This window comes from Cryptomeria japonica, chromosome 6, assembly GCF_030272615.1.
Source record: "Cryptomeria japonica chromosome 6, Sugi_1.0, whole genome shotgun sequence".
Lineage (NCBI taxonomy): Eukaryota > Viridiplantae > Streptophyta > Pinopsida > Cupressales > Cupressaceae > Cryptomeria > Cryptomeria japonica.
Window position 1 is genome coordinate 339,456,038 of NC_081410.1, and position 16,123 is coordinate 339,472,160.

Consider the following 16,123-nt stretch of genomic DNA (forward strand, 5'->3'; position numbering starts at 1 on the left):
TCATAAACTAATAGATTAGCAGCAGTATCATTTGCAACTTCCTACTCTACTGGATCAATCTCCTCAGATGATTGATACCTCTAATCATTGAGAACTTCAGCTGATACTTACAGAATGGAAGCATCTTTTGGTAATTGTTCTTGCAGTAGGGGATCATCCTAGTCCATATTAATTTGATAGTTATTTTCTTTCAAAAATTTCTTTAGAATACCCTCTATAACTACTTCACTAACTCTCTCGAACATTATTTTATTTACTCTATGTTTGCTCTAAAATTTTTCCTTAGCAAGTCCCAAAATTCTGTGTATTTCATCTTTTGTTACATCAGGACATAGCTTTACTAAGGTATATTCTTTTAAACTCTCATCTTCTAAGCTAGTTGTGTGTCTCCAGGCATCCAAAATATCATATAACTCCTTTGGGATCATGGATGACAGCTCAATCAATTCTTTAAGAGTTAATATAATGTACAATTGTTTCCTCAATAGCTCTGCGAACTTTTCATTAGAATGCTCATAATATAAAGAAAGGTTTGTCAAGTTTCCTTATTTTACTATTATATCTATAATCTTTTGTAACAAAGGCACAATAGTGTAGCGATATTCAAGCTTACCTGACTTGAGAGCTTCATCTATTTCTGATTTATGCTTCTTTCTTGGTCTGGCTTTATCGGATGGCTCACCTTGAGTTTTAGGATTCTTTGCAGGTTGAGCTTCACCAAAGGGAGGATTTATCACCACTCTAGCATAAGTGGTTGTCTTCTTTTATTCTCTAACCTCTTTGTCTAACTTAATTTCCTCTTCTGCAACAGCATACTTTCTCATCGGCTTCTCCTTCTTCCTCTTCTTTGTCCCACCAGTTGATGTTGACTGTGGTGGATGGACTGCCTTCTGCACACCAGAGGGAGGTGCTAACTTGCTTGGGAGGAGTCGTAACCAGCTTAGCCTATTGCTTCACCATGTCTTCCTCCTTCAATATATTTTTTCTCTCGCGCCCTCTGCACAACTTATCTTGTTATGCCCATCTGCTCTACAGGTTGTTCAACCTCCTTTTTGACCTTCCTCTTCCTTCTGGATTTAGTGAATTGCTTGTGTAGGCTTAAGTATTTTTCTTTGAAAGTCCCAAATCTTTCCTCCTTCTCATCCACCTGCTTACTGAGGAGGTGTTGTGCATAAGTGTCAAGAGTGATTTCATCCACCTCATAGCCCATCAGCAAGATCCAAAAAATCCTAGGCTCAACTACTTCCATGTGGCATTAGTCCTTGTCCACCATGAAGCATATTGTGTTTTCATATTTTCCAACTATAGCCTTTGGAATTCTTTCTCTTCCCTGCATCAGCTCCTAAAAGGTTTTGAAGCCATAAGGTAGATTTTTGTGCAACTGCATCACCAACACTCTGCAAACCTTCTTTGATTTGTGCAGCCAAGAGTTTGTTATAGGCCCATTTAAGAAATACAATGCCAGACAAATTATCAAAGAACCATATTTAAATATATTCTTCTTGTCTTGATTGATCTTCTTAATATTGCTCACTAATTCATTTAGAATCATTGTGCATAGATCATACTTCTTGTTTTCTTTAAGCATCTGATAAGCTGCATAAATAGTAGTATCAGATACAGAATTTTGTCTGCTTGACTAATCAACTTTATAATCAATAACCATAGAGGCAAATTTTACATCAAATTCCATAATATCACTTATGGTCATTGACCTGCTATCTTGCTTTGAACCAGTTACCTCCATTACATTAGTGTTCTTCACATTCAGGAGGGTGAGGACTTCCCTGGTAGAATTTAGACAAGTCACTGCTTGAATTGCCTTCTTTGTGATCTTATAGGGTTTGTCTAGCCATAGGAATTCATCATGGATTTGGCTTAGAATGTGCCTTACCCTTTTAGGATCATCAAATACTAGGAAATGAACGAACTGAATGAAACCCTTTTCCTCCAAATTCTTAAAATCTAATTTCAGGTTACCAAATCCATCAATCATGCAGTGGTAACTTTAAGAAACCCCCCCTCAAAAAATTGTATAAAACCTTGGCGAATAATTAATTTTTTGTAAAACTAATAATAATGTTTATTGGCGAATATTTCCTTTTTATAAAAAAAAAATTAATTTTATTGGCAATTTTGTTTATATCAATTTTTTTTGGTCGAAAATATTGGCAAATCTTGGAAACTAATTATTGTATGCATTAATTACTATTGCATTTCCTTTTATTTAAAAATAATCTTTCAAAAAAAAATAAAGGCATGAAGGTTGAAATCATTAATGAGTTTAAGGGTTAGACTATACTTTATTTGGTTTCTACCATTAACTTCAAATAATATAATAGCCCTCTTTTTATTTTGTGAGATAAAATTTACAAATAATTTGTAATACTTATGGGGCCAAAAATTGCTTTTAGACCATTGGTTTTCATTGAAGTCACCAATTCAAAAGTAATTTCAAACTCCACGAGCATTACAACTTGTAGGTACATTTTACCTCATGGAATACAATGAAGGTCATTAGATTATATATTAAATCAATGGTGGAAACAAAAGATTGTTGATATAACCCTAAAGTAAATAATAATTATGATATATTATTGGTGAATTAATTTGGATTTCTATAATAATTAATAAAATGTTGGTGAATCTGATCCAATCATGTATCAAATATTGTGGCAAATCTTGAAGTTAAAAACATTAATAAAAATAAATTCTCTGGCGATTTAAATAACATTAAAATAAAAAATTGTAAAAATGTGGCAATTTGGGTCACCTTAAAAGTTGAAATTATTAGCCAAATTTGATTCCCAAATTTCAAAAAATATCTAGTTGGTGAATATTAGCCACTAAAGTTTTCACTGCAACCATGTGCTGAGCGTATAGGGTTATCATATCTGAATAACCCAATTCTTAAATGTTACAATCTATGTAATCCCTAATATCTTCATTATGTAAGACTTCATACGGTACAAAGGAAAATGCACCATTCAGATCATGTTCTACAGACTTAAACATATGTTTCTTGAAAGTGGGCCTAGCTCTTTTAGTAATCTCAACAACAAGTGGAGTTGTGATGCCAGAAGATGATGCCATTTCGAATTTAGGGTATGAACTAATCTCTTCAAAAATGGATAAATACCTTTTCAATCACAATCAGATGCAAGTCTCTATCATATTACCACAAGCTCAAATTTCTCTTCAGAATCTCTTTCACTCTGTTGCTTTGCTCTTCTCTCCCATTTGCATTGTGAATAATGAAGTATTGAAAATCTTTTTTATCTGCCCAAAACCTAATTTTTAGTTGTAATAAATGCAAAACACTAAAGTTTTCCGGATACATTATTTTTCATGAATTCATTCACCGGATTATCAGACCGACATGAAATATTTTGGTTATCAACTATATAACTGATCTCCATCATCTGCTACCATCCTTGACTAGTTACAGATCTCTGCAAGGGAATTCTAAAGATTTGCATGGTAATCTTCCCCCTAAGACCAAAACGCCCTAGTTACTGGATGAGGTTCCATCATTGGTTTCAGGTGTGGAGTTGTTTTGCACATTTGAATATTCTTTTTTCACCCCCATCTTATTATGTGGATCTATGATCTCTTCCACTATAGCCTTTCCTTTTTCATCTGATTTGTTATTGTTTACCGAAGCATTCTTGCTTCTGCAATATCTTGCAATATGACCAGGTTTGTTGCATGAATGACAAACAACATTCTTTTGCATAGGCATGAAGTTCATCTGATTTGGTCTCATTTTGCATTGGTTAGATATATGTCCAAACATCCCACAAGAATAGCATCTCTTGTTCTGAAAATTATTTATTACAGTTCTACACATGTTTGACTTATGACCAAAATTGTTGCATATAAGTCTTGCTTGTAAAGGGTTTCGGGGCCCCTTCAAAACTTGCTTTTTCATTAATCAAAAACATTGACCAATAAAGGTAGGACCAAATCTATTCATCATGTTGTTCATCATCCCATTATTCATCTTACTTCTGCATTGACTTGCCATATGACCGAATTTACCACAAAAAAAGCATTTTCCATTGAATTTATAGGCATTAGGCTATCTTACTGGAAGCTTTGTGTTCTTCTTATAATTACTTTGACCAGAACTAGAGGATTCTCCTTTCTCAAATCCAATTCTTTGTGTATCTTTCCCATGTCTCTGACTTTCCAGCATCTCATCCAACCAGGCTGAACTAGCTTTGAATTTTTCTTTGTACTCATTAGTAGTAGTAAGCTCATCTCTTAGAACTATGATCTGCCTTTCAAGTCCTTGTCCATCATTCTTTGTTTTCACCAATTCAAGCTTCAGCTAATCATTCTGATATGTCAATCTGCAACATTTATTAGATCTATCCTTCAGTGACTGAGTTAGGGTTTCTTCATTCTTCTTCCGATCTTCAATCTCCTTTGTCAGCTTCATTACAATAGATTGCATCTCATTCTTCAGAACTGCATTCTCTCTAGCCAACTTCTTACATTCATTTATCTTGTTTGTAGGGCTTGATTATCAACACTTTGATCTTCTTTCTCCCTCAGCTTATCCATCAGCTCATTTCTCTTTTCTCTTAAAGTATTCAATTGATCTTTCAATATCTCAATGAAGTCTTCAGCTACATTCAGATTTCTTTTCAAGCTACTATTTTCCTTCATTGTTGCATCAAGATATTCAAGTGCCACAATAAGTTGTTTCTACAAATTGGAGTCCATTGATTCAATCTTTTAGATCTTCCTCAAGTTGTTAGCCTTCTTTGGAGGAACTAGGCTCTGATACCAATTGTTGGAATCAATGAGCACTAAAAGGGGGGTGAATCAGTTTTTTATAATTAACTAGATTATTAAACTGATTCTTAAACCAGTGGTTATATAAGAGAGAAATTATAACACAAAAACTCAAAGAAAATAATCATACAACCATAACACCGTAATTTTTATGTGTAAACCTAGAAAGGGGAAAACCATGATGAGATTTGAACCCACAATATTATTATACTATGGCCAATAGTAGAACAAAATTACAAAAGGGGAATGCACTTGCATTCAGGAACAATGCATAGAGCTCACTGCTCAATTATAAAATAGAGTTACAACCCCAGAGGACTCACTATCCTACAAATAAGATATAAAAGGGTGAACCCACAATAGTGGGTTACACATTTTTGCCAACTTTGATACTTCAATTTTCATTTTCAGAAAAAACCTCACATTCGGACACTTATTATTGCTAAACAATAAGGCATTTGTAGATGATGTGAACTAGTGATTTGTGAAATTTTGTGTGTAGATTCTATAAAAAAAAAATTGATTTTTTTTTTAATCAATTTATTTTCATTTTTCTATCTCCCTCGAAAACTATTTTTTTACAAAAAAACAACATTTTTAAAGAGTGATATACTCATTTGATATGGCATAATTTTTTTTCTAAAATAGATATGAATGCGATTCTTTCACATTTAGTTTTTTTGACATCCATATCTAATGTTTCCAATTGGTTTCATAATATTATCTTCAATATTTCATATTTTATTTAGTTTTGAAGTCGAGTTAGCTATAATTTTGACATATGTTGATTTGGTTGATCATAACTTGTTGTGTATGTATCCAAATTCAAATTTTTTTTTTGTTGGAAAGAGGACTTCAATACCTAGTGCACAGATATCTTTCAGAATTTTTTTCACTTGTTTACTAATTTTTCATAACTGTTGAACTCAGAAGTTGATTCTCGCTATGAAACCTATGTTTAGTTAATCTAAAAAAAAATTATATAATAAAATCTATATATTAAAATAATAGTCATTACAAAGATTGCTTCAAGTAATACTATCATGCATTTGGGTTTGTCAAAATTCATCCATTTGAGCCCCCAATTTGAGCTTCGAAGGGCAAAAATCTGCAAAAACCATGAGAGGATTGGGGGGAGTCCAAAACCAAGCACGTTCGATAGAACATATGTTCAATCGAACCCCCCTTCTATTGAACCCCCTAATGCAAATTTTGTGTTTTATGCATTTTTGGGTTCGATCAGAAGTTGGTTTCGATCGGATGTGTTTTTTACATTCGATCGAAAGGGGGTTTCAATAGAACATGGCTAAAATCAAGTTTTGGACAAAAGAGTCAATGTTTTTCATCTGAAAAAGTGTAAACCACTATTGTGGGTTTACCCAAAAGTAATTACAAAGTTTGAACTGGAATACAACATCTACAAATGCTAGAAATCAAGTCTGGTTATGCTCAAAATAATCCGCTACCACTGATCTGAAAAACTGTTATGTTCTATTTTACTGCCAAATACCGGATCAACAAAAATTAAGATGTGCAAGTGAAACTACACTCAGTCGCACCCAAAATAATTTTTAACACATATATCACACCAAAATGATCACCCAAGTCCATCTTAGATACACACATCACCGAAATAGATTTCCAACAAGTGGGCTTCACAAAACTGCAAAATATGAAACGTGTAGTCCCATGTCGGCTCAATCTACCACAAATCTATATACCAAATCTAAAACATATGATCTCAAGATTCACACACAATGGCACAAACTCCTGAAACATAACACCAATCATCGAAATCATCCCTACAATTCAGCAACACATGTTACCCAACTTGTCCACACAATAGCTCTGCTCTTCCAAAATAATCAGATACAAGACCAATGATCATGCACTAGAATTGACACTAAAGGCTAGAATTAAAAGTGATCTACCTTAAATAACTAATCGACTATCCCAATCATTACAACCAAAACTGCATCACCAGAAATGAGTTGTGCTCACTGAATCTGTACACTGTGGTTACACTCTTTCAGACTTATGCCTAAAGTCAATATAATTTCTGGTAGCTCAAATCTATAGGTACCAGATAGGATTACTAGGTTGAGTTTCCATAAATGACAACCCCTAAGTAATCTCCATGCATCTAACATCACCAAAACAATGTCTCTTGCCAACTAGTTTCCCTCATTTGGTTGAGTCGTTGTAGATGATTCCTCCTTCCTTGGGTGATGATGTGGTTCCTCACTATTCTTCTTCTATGCCTCCAGATGAAAATTCAATTTCATGGTATCTTGAGCCATGATGTAGATTTTCTTATGGGTTTTTTTTTTTTTTTTCTTGTAATATTGTCATTTGACCACTATGGGGGGCGGGGGGTAGTTTGTCAAACTTCTTGGTTTAGTGTTGGGTTGGGTTTGGGTCTCCTCTCATGTATAGGGTGATATCAAACTGGCCTTCCTATATGGGATTTTGATCAATAGCTATAACCGGAGGTTTTCTTTGCTTGGTTCTTTCCTGGTGGTATGCTCATTCGAACCAGGCTTTCTTGTAAACTCTTTTATATTAATAAAATTGTTCAGTGGCTTTGCCACTTTTATCCAAAAAAAAAAATTACATTCAATTCTCAATTTCATAATATTTATATGATTTAATTAATTAAAATAAATTAAGATTATAAACCAAATTAAACCTTAAACCTAAATCAAATTGAACTCTACCCCTAACACTAAACAAAATAAACCTTAACCATAAACTAAATTGAACCCTATGAATAAATTAAAAGGTGATTAATAAGAATAAAAATATTTATATACTTTCAATTACATGATGTTTCTAAAATTTAAGTTCTTAAATAATTAAGAATATGTCAAAAGTATTAATTCGTATTTATAAATATCAATATAGTAACAAAAAATTTATTTTTAAATGTCTATTACTTTCCTTTACATTTAATTATTAATTCCATGATTTTTTTATAATTTGGTTATAAAAAATAAATTAAGACTACATTTAAATTATTTTTCCATATAAATAAATATGAATATAGTAAGAAAATTATCATTTTGAATTTTTTATTTCTTCCTATTATATATAATCTTTTATGAGTTCTCATAAAGTGAACCAATATGATTATCAAAGAAAGTGGGAAAACATATTTATATATTTCCACGAACAATAAAAATAATTCAATACTAAGGCTTGACATGTGATGAAGAATGGTGAAATTTCTTAATCTTCACATATACATAATATAGTCTATCATTAAAAAAAATAGATCATGAAAATTCTAGAAATACTAATTCATAAACTAACATATAATTATTATAAAATTCTTTCAAATTTAATTAGGTGATAATTTTTTAATTAATGTTTCAAAACATGCTATAATGTATAAAAAAGAAAGAAAAATAGACCAAGAAACCCCTTGAAATATTACCTAAACCTAATTTAACCCAAATCCAAAAATAAATTGATACTTAACTCTAACACTAAACCAAATTCAACCCTAACCATAAAACAAATTTAATTGTAACCTTAACCCTATTCTTAATTCAATATTAAACCTAATTAAACTTTAACCCTAACCATGAACCAAAATTTACCATAAACCTATCTCTAAACCAAATTGAACCCTAAACTTAACTAAACAATAAATCAAATTTAACCCCAACTATAACCCTAATCAGATCAAATTGAACCCTAACACAAAACCACTTTGAACCTTAATCTTCTACCAAATTGAACCCTAGAAAAAAACAAAATGGAACCCTAAGATAAATGTAATTATAAATCATATTCAAACTTAACCTATATAAAATTGAGCCCAAACCCTAAATCAAATTAAACCCAAATCCTTAGGTCATGGAGAATCGTATTGAAGATATAGAAATAATCAACCTTGAAAACCAAATTAAACATTAAATCAAATTGAATCCTAACCTTAACCCTAAAACAAATTACACATTAAACTAGATTGAACCCTAACCTTAACACTCAACCAGATTGAACCTTAACCCTAAAGTTTGAATTGAGCCAATACAAACCCTATTTTAATGATTTTTTAATTTAATGATAACCCTAATTAGTGTCTTATCGAGTGATCTCATTTCTAATTAACATGTCGTCTTCACATATTTTTAAACTAATAAGATCTAATCCATCATAGTATAAAATCAAATTAAACCTTAACCCTAGTGACAAAAAAGTTTGAACCCTAATACTAAACCAAATTGATCCTAACTCTAAACCCAAACCTAAATTGCACTCTTACACTTATTAAACCTTAGCACAAATTAAACACTAACCTTGAGCCTAATTGAACATTAAATTGAAGTATAATGGTAAATCTTAAAGCCATCATCATCAGACTTATCTACTTTAAGGTTTAGAGTATTTGACTTTCCGAAATCTACTTCCATGTTGGATGATTTTTTATAGTTATTGTTAGATTCAATTATGTAAGATTAAATAAAAATACAATCATGTTATAAATCAAATGATAGAATATTTAGTTTTGTATTTTATATGATTGAATTATGGATTAAGATTGATTAATTATTTATTTGAAAGCATTATTTTATTAGATTCTATTGCTAAGTTGTAGGTTTTAAATACATTCAATTTCTTGCATGTATATTTATCTTGTAAATAATGCTTCAATGTCTCATGAATTGATCAATGCAATATGGTCCTTATATTTGTTTTAATTGTTTTACATAGTAAATCTTGTCATTCGTATATGTTTATAAATGCTAAAGATTTTTTAAATTTGATATCTCTTGGAGCCCGCCTGGGTAACAGAGTTGGCTTGGGTCATGGGTTTGCTCCCCATTAGTCTCGAGTTCAACTCTGCTATGGTTTGTAATTTTTTTTTTGAGTGGGTGACACTATGTTGTGTGTTACAAGTAGAATCGACAAACATAAATTCAAAGAGGACTAAAAAGGTTGTTCCACCTAATGACAAATTTGGAACAATTTATATAAAATATTTTAGAAAGAATGTACATTTAATTAATAATTAGATCAAGACATACTTTAGTATGGGACCAAGCACTAGAACTCACATCATTCCAATAGTTTATTTTTTATAAACAACAAGATGTATTGATTGAATTAAAATACTTTTAATCCAAAAAAATATTCTTCTAAAAACACAATTTTATCTTTTCTATCTAGAAATTTTTGAAAACCTTGCACATTGTATTAGAGAATATGAATATATTCCCCCAAACTCAATCTTCACTATCATTCTTAATTAGCCTATCCCAAGAGAAGTTTGGTCACTGGCAAGTTTTTCCAAAGTATAAAGATTTTATTCTAGCTCAAATTGCCACACCTTAACGGTGCATGACAAAAAAGGATTTGGTTGGTTACAAGTTTTGGGCACAATTTCAGCATAATAAACCTGTAAACTAACCTAGAGAACTTTGGATATGCAAATGGGGGATTCATGAAAAGCTTCAAGCTTGTGCTGCATTGGTTGAGAATACAAAAATAATTGTGGCCTTGCTAATTGAGATAATTACTAGCTAGGGCATTGAATTTAATATGTGTCATGTTTTTCTGGCTCTATGATCTATTATTTGACATTTTTTTAGGGTTTTTTTTAACATGAATATTCTAATTGGCAAAAGGTTTGTCACCTCTATTTTGTGGTTAAAATTATTATGACTACATGGATTGAATTTGTTAATTTGAAATTGAAAGATTTAATTGTCTGTGTTATACATGGTTATAGAATGTGTGGCACACCTTAGCTAGAGTGTAATTAGAACCTTTCCCACAACGATGCTAGCCAAAAGTCAATTTCTTTTGTGGATGATATTGAAATTTTCCATCAAAACTTGATAGAGATTTATCACATGTGCCCAAATAAAAAGTCCTCTATGAAAGGGTGTTTATGTTTAAAATTAAATAAGGTTTATTTTAAAGGAAAAGGTGGGAGGAAGATATATTTCCCACATGAACACGAGAATTTGAGTAGTCCCAACTATTTTCTTTAATGATTGTGTTTCTATCTTTGTATTCTGAGTTGAAGAAACCCCCTACAATTCTATGGGGGCTTATTAATTCACTGATTAATTAATTGATTAATCAAGGGTGTCTCTAATTGTCATTCCAGATAATTGATCTTACAAAGTGATCGAGATGTCCAACTATCATTCACCCAAGGGGAGGAGACTAAAGGGGGAGGATGAGAAGAAGTTCTCTGGCTCAATCCAATTTTTTCCACAATTTTTAAATCAAAATAAATAGGAAATAGTTGAAAATTCAGAACTTATACTTGCATGTATGGTTTTTCCTTTCATTAAATAACTTACACTCTAATCATGTTATTGTGCATTATTTTTCAATTTTACATTACTTACACTATATGGATAAATTAACCATTAATAATTTCAAACAATGTTTTAAAATTCAAATTATTGAAATTATTGAAATGCATGACCATTGATTTCTGATTTCTATCTACATTGTGTGTTACATTTTTGACATTTCTTCAAATTCATTATAATAAAACTCTTTATTTTTTTTTATTTTTTATTTTTTGTCAAGGTGGCAATGCCACTTGATATATTTTATTAATAATATATAATTTTTACAATATCTTTAAAAACTGGTTCAAACTGAGCTCCTAGATAAAAGAACCAGCAAGAAAAACTTTGGTCATTGCTCATCAACATGACTATAGAAGAGAAGTAGTGAACAATCATCTAGCCGGAGCTAGTTACAAAATAGAGATCAGCAAAGGAGCATGCAGGCTCATTTACAAATAGGACCATGTAAGCTCATTTTACAGAATAGGAGCATGCAAGCTTATTTACAAAATAAGTTCTTGGGATATCTTTAAGGCCCTGCAACAAAGAACTCCTACAACCAAAATTGACATGCCCCTGCACCAAAAAACAACTGCAACCAAAATATATATATACTACAGAATGCAGAGAATTTACAAGAAATGCAAGGTTCCAAAACATGAGTCACACCAACGACATGAGATCTACGGTCCGCCATTATAGACAAATGCCAAAGGAGAAGAGGTGAATGCGGAAATGCTAGAGAGAAATGAAGCCCAAAATTTTTATGTCGTAAATGAAAAGAAAGAGGAGATATATCATAAAAAATCTGACAAACCAAAAGAAGCAACGTATAGAGATAATCATGAAAACAATGCTACACCAAACTTTAAATGGCATATGAAGGACAGATTCCCAATGTGAAAATAAATATCTCTAGATTTTGGACCAGAAGAGAGTACCAAACACACGAACAACATCAATAACAACCAACTCATCATTAATGAATGCCAAGTGATGATCAAGTAAAGCAAAGTACCTCAAATCAAAACCAAATGGAATTATGAAAAGAAATACCTCACCAAGAGAAGATAATATCAACTTGTATAAATGAGCAATCATATAATAAGAAAGATTAAATACTCAACTCTCTACAGGCTATACTTAATAGGTTTGGGAAGCTCATCAAATCACCCCCTAATCGAGAGGAATCAATAACAGTTTTGTCACAACCCATATTAGCGAGGCAATAATCTAATGCATTAACTTCACGATAAACATGTGAGATGATGAGGTGCTCAAACGTATCGAGAAGAGTCCATATTTGTTCAAGAATATACCGAAAATGCCAATTATCAGCTTGTCTTACCTTGCAAGCATTAATGACAATAGTTGAATCACCTTCAATATGAAGGTATTTGAAATTCAAATCCTTAGCCATAACAAGACCTTCTAAAAGAGCACAAGCCTCGGCCATATTATTTGTGCTGGGAGAAATTGACATAGCTTTTAATGCTAATAAAGAACCCAAATAATCACGAAAAACTATCCCTATTCTTGAATCACCAGGATTTCCATGGGAGGATCCATCAAAATTCAATTTACAAAAAGGGGCATTAGGAGGATGCCATTTTATGGAATTTCTGTCTATGGGTGTTTTCCGAATCCTTAGAAAGGTGGGTGATATAGGAATAATGATACTTTTCCAAGAAAAGATCATAAAATTGTCCCAAGAAGAGAACTCTTTATTATTATTTATGAATATTATATATTTTCAAATTTGATATCTCTCATCATATTTTACATAAGTTTTTTAAAATATAAATATACTAATATAATATATTAGAAATATAAATATATAATATGTAGCAATATAATATTTAATTATATATATTATTTATTATTTAGTAGTCATTAAGCTATTTATGTGAAGAATCCTCCACCACATTCTCCTCATGTCTTACGCCATGAATTTAAGACAGCAAAAATATTTCCGATTAGCCATCCATGTTTTCATGTTCATTGTTAAAATCTCTTTCTAACTTTTTATTCGTTTTTGACACAGTACAATTGTCACATGAGCATTGTTCTATGGGCAATGTCTATCTAGCCCCTATGATGCACTAGTATGCAGACATGTAGTTTTATATATATATATATATATATATATATATATAACATGTAATGTATGGGTAAAATGTATTATATGTGTAAGATGTGGTAGACGATGCCATGCAATTATATGTATGTGTAACATGTAATGTATGTATAACATGTATTGTATGCATAGGATGCCAATGAATCGTAGGGCTGGGTAGACGTTGCATGTTCTATGTATTGCAAGTTGTACACATTATTCTTATCACATCTCACTTTTAATTTTATGTTCCATCAACGATGACGTCACGAGCTACCCACACAGAAACATCAATCACAATGGTCAACAACAATGGAGGATTCACAGTCCATGGTAGGATCCAATCTAACAAATGCTAATGTGAATTCAAGTTATGAAAACCCTAGGCTATTGGGTGTGGGTAAGTTGATTAAATAAATTTATAGAAAACATATTTGTTTAACGTTTTTGCAATGGATATATATGATTATTTGTTCTATCTTATTTTCTCATAACTTTTTTTTTCAAATTGGTTTCTCTTTGCAACATCTATATAGTAAGTTTATATTGAATGCCATATAAATTTAAAGAAAATGATTTGAATCATTAATGCATATAAAAGGCTCGAATTTTCATAGGTGTTTATATCATGGAAAATAATATTAACAAAGAGAAAACATTCCTTGTTAATTCCTTTCACATGAACCAGGTGTCCGTAAGCAAATTCAACAATGAGTATACTACAAAATTGAGTTTTAAATACTTGCTTGCATTTCTATTTTCCTGTATTCAGAAATTTAGGGTTTGTGTGTTGTCATCATATTATATTGTATAATGAGAAGTGCCATTTTCTAATATAGTAGTTGAGTCACATTCGTTCATATATATGTATATATATACATATATATATATGTATGTATATATACATATACATATATATATATGTATATGTATATGTACATACATATATATATATGTATATATATACATATATATATATATGTATATATATACATACATATATATGTATATATATATGTATGTATATATATGTATATATATGTACATGTATATATATATACATGTACATATACATATATATACATGTATATACATACATATATATACATGTACATATATATATATATATATATGTATATACATACATATATATACATGTATATACATATATATACATGTATATATATATACATTTATATATATATATATATATACATTTATATATATATATATATAAATGTATATACATATATATATACATGTATATGTATATACATATACATATATATGTATATACATATACATATATATGTATATACATATACATATATATGTATATACATATACATATATATGTATATACATATACATATATATGTATATACATAAACATATATATATATATATTATAGAATAGCAATAAATTAGTCAATAGCATCATTATTTTGATTTCTAAAGTGTTCACAATTTTTTATAATTTTGATTGGTTTTTTATTATTTGTAAATTTAATTTACAAAGAAATAAAGTTTAATGTTTGAATATGTTTATAGAACTCATTTGTGAAAAGGTGTGGAATTGTAAGTTTATATTATGTACATAATAAGTGTAGGAAATAATTCTAATAAGATTGTCAATTTGACAGACATGGATATATATTTATTAATGGATGCAATAGAAACATAATTTTATAAGAACAAATTTCCATGTGTATATTAAGTAAGGAAACTTTTCAATAGTTTGAATAGACCTATTTACATAATTTTTACAAACAAAAAAATTAAAATGAAGATATTTGATATAACTTTATTAAGACCTATATATTTCAAACATTTTAATCAATTAAAAAAATGAAATGAGACAAATGATATAATCCAAGAAGAGAAAAATTGTAACCCAAGAAAATACTATATTGAACAACACTGTATTTGCGAATATGAACATATACAGGAAAAGGAAATATATGTTTCCTTTCGGATTAATTTGAGTGAACCAATTGAAAAGTAAGGGAGACACTTCAAACCATCAAGTTGTGCTTCTTGTAGTACTAAACAAATTTTAGTTTTTTATTTACACACCTATTGTTGTTGTTGATAAAGGTGATTCTAAGATGAAAATATTCTTACTAAATTTATGGTTCATTTGTCTAAATATTGAAATTTAGTTAGATCTTTTATAGCTTGAATTCAATTTATATATGCATGTATTTTTAAAATAAAATTTTGTTTCTAACTCTCTTTTTTCTCTCTATTTTCTCTAATTAAACCCTAAATAACCTTCATCGTAACCCTAGTTTCAATTGTACCCCAGTTATAACTTTTATCCTAATTGTAATTATAATGCTTATTCTAACACTAATCCTAATTCTAACCCTAACTCTAAAGTTTATCATAACTCTAATTGTAAACCTATCCCTAATTCTAAATGTAATCCAAATTTTAGTCTATCCCTAACCCTAACCCTAACTATAACCTTAATTATAACACCAATCATAATTTTAATCATAACCTTGATTGTAACCCTAACCCTAATTGTAATTGTAAAGCTCAACATAACTCGAATTTTATTCTAACCCTAATGGTTACCCTAATTCTAATCTCAATCCTAGTAGACTTATTATATCCTACTTGCAACCCATTAGATGTAATTGTTAATCATTATTATTGCAAATTTATATTATTTAAAATTAATTTTATGTCAAATTATTTTTTAATCTTGATTTTTGTAAATTATTATTATTTACATTGTGCGAAATTAATCATAACCTTAAGATTTAAAAAATAATTTTTATTTTTATTATTTTTTATATACAAATTGTGGCATTTCGACCCACTCATAAATTTACAACAATTTCACGATTCAACATAAGTTATTTTAATAATTTATTTT